Consider the following 6495-nt stretch of genomic DNA (forward strand, 5'->3'; position numbering starts at 1 on the left):
ATTTCAATTTAAAGTTAATTGTTGTTGGTAAACACAATTTGTTAGTCAACTTTTGCCTAAAGGTAAAACAAAGTTCAATATCTATTAACAATCCATTAATAACATAAATACGCTTTTATTGGTCCTTACAACGGAAAAGCAAGCAAGAAAACGATAAATTTTCATTCCAAGATTATCTTTCCAAATTAATTTGATCATTAGACTGATTTGCACATAAAGTGACTTACATTTGCTCATATTTGACAAGACTATTTGAAGCAAAGTCATCATTTATTGCATTTTATATTTACTATGAAATCTATCCATTTATGTGAATTATACTTGTATGAAAATGGACTTGAAATTAAACTATAGATTTAGAAAAAATGAGCCAATATGTTGTCCATTTTCTCGAAAAATTTATCACCAGTAAATATATTCAAAGAGCTTATAAGAGCTTTACGAGTTATACAACTTTTTTTTGAGTTTATAAAATTTTATCAATTATATTATTGAATTCTCATTGCAAAAAATAAAAATTGAAAAGTCCCCTTGAACATTGGAAACTGGAGAAATCGAAACTTTGAGCAGTTATTTGACCATTCCAATCACATATCAATGATTATCTTACATTTTGAACAATTTAGCGAAACTTTTTTTTGTCAAAATGCAATTTGAGTCTCATATTTAAAATCAATTTCAAATGCAACTCTATCACTAAAGTTTGAACTCGTACAAAAACTGATCGGAAATATTGATGTTACCTTAATTTGATCAGATAATTGTATATTTAAAATACTTAAAACTGTTAAAATTTATTCCAATAGCATCGGAAGTAATTTTTCATCAACTTACAATCCAATGTAAATCCTTATAAATCCAATGAACACAAATTTTGAGGCTCAAAAACTTCTGAAGATTAAATACGTAACTTATTAACACAGAAATGACTCAAATTTGATCAGAATCAAAGATCTATTGAGATTACCTTCGCAAATGAGACTATAGTGCGTAAGTTGAGCTAAGAAGTTATTTTTTGACTTCTTTTCCGTTGTAAGGACCAATAAAAGCGTATTTATGTTATTAATGGATTGTTAATAGATATTGAACTTTGTTTTACCTTTAGGCAAAAGTTGACTAACAAATTGTGTTTACCAACAACAATTAACTTTAAATTGAAATTGACTTTGTGTTTTACTAGTATTACAAGAACAACGAAAAACGTTAAAACACCTTTGGGCATCATCATCAGTCTCATCATCATCATCATCATCTTGTCCATCTTAATCGTCATATTGAATGATTCGACCAAAAACAGAGTAAAATAAATTTCTTCTCAATCGCAATCAATCTTGATCAACTTTTGATTCATTTATTACAAGATCAACTCCGCCTTCACTGATCATGATACATTGTACAATTTTGTGACTCGGCTATAACCTGATAAAGCTTGGACAATAGTTTCAACAAAAATGTCCACCAATTTTAGATGGTTACAACTCTTATAACATTTCCATCTCAACTAAAATGTTTATTCAAGATGTTTGCATTAATTTGGTTAAAACAGAAAATCAAATCACGTAACTTTAAAAACAAATGCCAAAATTGGTTAAAACTATTATAGAATGACAACCAACAATCAATAAATCAACAAACTCAAAGCGTAACCAAAAGCCGAAATCTCAAAGACCAAAAACTGTCTCCAATGAAAATCCAGAATCAAAAACTCAATAAACAAGGAATTTTCTAAACTTTATATTATCTTAACTTGAAACACGAGTGTATGAACCACTGAACTCAATGGACATCAGCAGCAACTCAGAATAGCATTGCTCTAAATCATTATTTCATTAAGTCTAACATTTATTGATTAACTTGTTGACATTTTCCCTTAAATTTCATTTTTAAAGGTTGATTAAATACTCATGTTCGATTTCCAAGCTTCAACTTGCCTTTTACTGAACAAAAAAGCATCAGAATTCCCTGCTTCCTCCTCTTTACAATTGATCAATATTTTTCATTCAATTCTGAATAAAATCTTCAAGAATCTTCTTTGTCAAATAAAATGGCAAACTTGCAATTTCAACTTCAACTTCATTCCAATCTTGAGTTCATTTTGAGAATTCTTTTTCTCTACAAAATTGATTCTCAGACAACAAGTTAATCAAACAAAGTTTATTATGAAAGGTGTGCCTTTCTTATTATAAATGGGAGTCAACATAATGAAGTAAAGAGAAAAAAAGAAATCTCAAAAGTTCACATAAAATGAGTAAAATCAGGGGAAAATAATCATTAATTATTAACTAGAGAATCGAGAGAAAAGTGTATCAACATGAAAGGAAAACCATGTTATTAACAAATATCATCTTTCGCCTCAACTCTTTATTGGAAAGCAGAAAAAATTGAAAAGAAAAAGAAATGAAAATTTGGAATTTTATCAGCGAAAATTTCAACTCTTTTCGTGAAGCAAAATGGAAGCAAAATGTCCATTATCACACCTTTTACTGAACAAAATTATCTGATGAAGAGAAGGCAACTAAATCAATTATCAGGAAAAGTGGGTTGGAATTGACAGGTTTATGATATTAACCCGAACATCATAATAGAATCGAACATAAATTTGATAGTTTTATTGATAAATTTGTTAATTATTTTAATGGTCGATGATAATGTTTGCAGAAAAGTTTATTAAACAAGTTTGTGATTAATGCTTGGAACGTTTAATCATTTTGTTAAATAGTTGCGAGTTTTTGGGCAAAAAAGGAAACTTTATTTTTGGAAATATTGAAACGCATAAAAATAGCTTTGAATCTTGCAGAAAAGTATTGCATGGTTTACGCCCAAAAATTTGAGCAACCATAACTTGTCTTCATTACTTTGTACAAGAGTCTGTGTTTATGCATTTTTTGTCAACTTTTGACGAGTTCATTTTGATTTGTAAAATTGCTAACTCAACATTTAAAATGGGAAAGAATCGACATTCAGCAAGAAAAATTTGTTTTCTATTCAATGTGGTCATGCTCATTCTGATTCTGGTCTGAACCAGAAGATTCGAGCATGTTCAGAGTAACATGCAATTTGTGAAAGCTTCTAAACCTATTGAGTTCAGTTACGATAATGGATTTCGAGATGGATTAAGCTTAGAATCAATGTTTAGTGAAAGCAAAGTAACAAAATCTCATTGTTTTATGCCGCTTCCAGAATGAAAATTAAATCTGATTCACTTTCGAAATGAAATTTTCAATGAATGTACAAGTAAATCCGGCAACTGAAGTTGCTTTGAAACAACAAAAATCGCCTCATCTTGCAAAGCCGAAGCAATTTGTGCATGATGTCCTTACAATGCTTTGCCTTATAATTGTACTCAAATCCTTATAAATGTAAATACTTTTCATCAGGAAATGCTCATTAGAATTAGATGAATTCTAGATGAAAAATGAGTCGATTGCTGAGCTCTAAAGTCACTCCCAGAATAGTCCAATGATTTACATTCGACATTTTATTCTTAAACATGGAATCTTGAACGTATGAAAAGTCTTATTCCTTTGAAAAAGGTTGATACTTTTTGCCTGCAATTAAAGCGAGTAATTAAATGACCATTAAGATGACTTGTATCAATTACAGATGGCAATCAGTCCAAGTGTCGCTAATTGATTTCCGTCTTAATGAATCTCTATGAATTTGCATTTCCACTTTTAATTTACTTTGATTTTATCAGGAAAAAAAGTTAATTGAATTATAGTGACTTGTTTGCAATGAGAAACTTGTCTGTTAATGTTAATTAAGTCATTAACTAATGTCGCTTTGATTGTTGCTAATTAGACTTTTTGCTGTCTCTCGCTTTTTGTGGTCTTTCTGGCTTCTCTGGTTATAATTCAAATGATTGACAAATGAATGAACAGAAACAAAGATGCAGGTTAACATTGAGATGAAAGGTAAAGGTAGAAGAAGAAGAAACTTGAGAAAAACTTTAATTGTTGCAAATAATTGTTGATGAAAGAAAAGGTTAACTAATGGATAAATGATGAATTTAATCACGCAAAGGGATGAAGGATGATGATGATTAAAATGATTCTAATCATCATCATCATTCTTAATAGGACAACAAACTAAAAGGTTAATGATGTAAATGATGAGACGACAAATTCAATCAACTTTGCAAACAAATTTTTGCCCAAAATTTGAAATAAGTTGACATTTTTTTCTTCGGTTTCAAGTTTTGACTCGTTTATCGTTTCAAATTGTTGAGCCTTTAAATGCTGTTCAATTGCTCAATTGATATTAATCAACCTTGAAAAGGTTAAATTGTCTAATTGAGTTGACAACTTTTTTTCTGTATACAAATTACATTCTTTAATTGATCTTTTCCAAGTCGAGTTACAAAGTTAAATTTATAATTAGTTTTACCAATGAATGAGAAAGGCAATAACAAATTGTTGGATGTTTTAATGAGTGATTAAACGTAAATAGCAATTGTTGCTGGGAATGAAAAATAAGAGGAAAAAAGGTGTTAATTGTAAGCGATAGAGCGATTGATGAGAGGTGAACAGCTTTAATCTCAACTCTTTCGTCACTTATGCTTTCATGGCTAATGAGCTTTTTCAATTTGCTCAACACCTTCCAATGAAAACGATATTCAGTTCATCAATTCCCATTTTCATGTCAACTTGTCTTGAAAATTTCAAACTGGAGCCGTCTTAAACTAACCATTGCTAACATAAAGATCATCTCTCAATCGCTCGAGTTGCAATTCGTAAGTTCGTCGATAAATTTGGCTGAAAATAGACTTGTTGAAGCAAATAAATTAGTAAACGAAGAAGGTCAATAATCTGAGAATTTTTTGTAGATAAATGTAAAATGGGAAAAATTGAAAAGAAAAGATGAAAAATTGATTTAACAGTTGAATTGATCATGAAATGAAATTTGAAAAGACAATCAACAAAGGCCAAAGACTTGTGTATCTGATTCTTGAGTTGAGGTTTCGGAAAATTTCTGTTCAATTTTGAGCTGAGCAACAAAAATCTATTTCAAAATATCATCAATCAAATGATTGTAAGTGAATAAGGAAAATTTTCCTTTCGAGTTAAGGGTTGCGACTTGCTATAATTTGAATTATAGAAGCTTGTTAAAGTGACTCCAAAAGTACTATTAGTTTCTTCGGTCGAGGAAATAGAGGTCAAGTTGCAAAATTCGATCGCATTTTGTACAGTTGTGTGTTCAGATTTGTTTGGTCAAAGTATTTTGCAGTTAAAACTTTTGGTGGTCAATTATGAAAAACTTATTTCGTGAAAATTCTGTTTTATGTACAACAGATCACTTTTTAAACTTTTCTCATTTCACGATTAGATTTCACGAATATTTGTCCATTCGTAGGCGCAGTGTATTGCTAATAAATCCTGGATATTATTAAATAATACATATCAACTTTTCAATAAGCATTTTAAAAGATGATTTGGTTTCATTTAGATATACTAAATACGAGATCATTTCGATTCAGAAGACTGCAAGACATTTCGAGCTATGCACCACATTTATTTTGTCTTCGATTACATGGTCCATTCGGGAATAAACTGACATTTTCTGCTGATTTATCAAACATTAAGATGCATTGTTGAAAAGTTTGTTGCTAAAAAGACACAATAAACCCAATTGTAGCCTTTTTGCACAAATTGACACAAACAAAGCAAGAAAAATGGACAAAAACGCGTAGAAATTAATTTCTTTCGAGTTCGGACCTTGTAAGTTTGTAGGAAAATCAAAACTGAGTCGATATGTGCTATTTTTAGGTTTCTCTGGTCAACAGTCTTCGCGCAAATCGAGTTCGAAGTTGAAACTTTGATTGCTTTTATTTCAATAGTGGAAGCAGATTTTTTCATGAAACTCACTTTGAAGATGTAACTTTTAATAGTCAACTAGGAAGTGCACTTATTTTTAAAAATAAAATTTTCTGTTCCAAATAAAACGGATAAGTTCGATTTTGAGTTAAATCGACCGATCTCTGTGAATACGTCAGTTAGAGAACTGAAATTTATTATCCATCATTGAAAACTGTATGCCCACATTATGCAATGAATATTTTTTTCCATTCATCAACGGTTCTCTCGATTTTGGCTTTTGGCCTAAAAACTTTGAGCCTCGATAAATCGAGAATGATAGCCTCTACAATTATCATTTTTTGGCCAAACATTAGATTTTATTATGGACTATAACAATTCAAAAATGGGTAACGAAAAAATTGTGCTAATTTGTTTAACTATCAAACTTATTCCGAGACATCAAAAGTAACCATTTACCTTTGTTAATATGGTATCAAATCTGACAACCCAATTAATAAAATGTTATTACTTTTTTTGTATGTTCTTTGATAATTTCATATTTTGTTATTTCATAGCCAATAATATAATGTGCTGTTTGGCCGAAAAATGATGATTATAGAGACTATCATTCTCGATTTATCGAGGCTCAAAGTTTTTAGGCCAATAGCCAAAATCGAGAGAACTGTTGATAAATTCAAAA

Source organism: Tetranychus urticae, chromosome 2 (assembly GCF_039701765.1).
Source record: "Tetranychus urticae isolate SD_2017Ah chromosome 2, NJAU_TeUrti_SD_1.0, whole genome shotgun sequence".
Classification (NCBI taxonomy): domain Eukaryota; kingdom Metazoa; phylum Arthropoda; class Arachnida; order Trombidiformes; family Tetranychidae; genus Tetranychus; species Tetranychus urticae.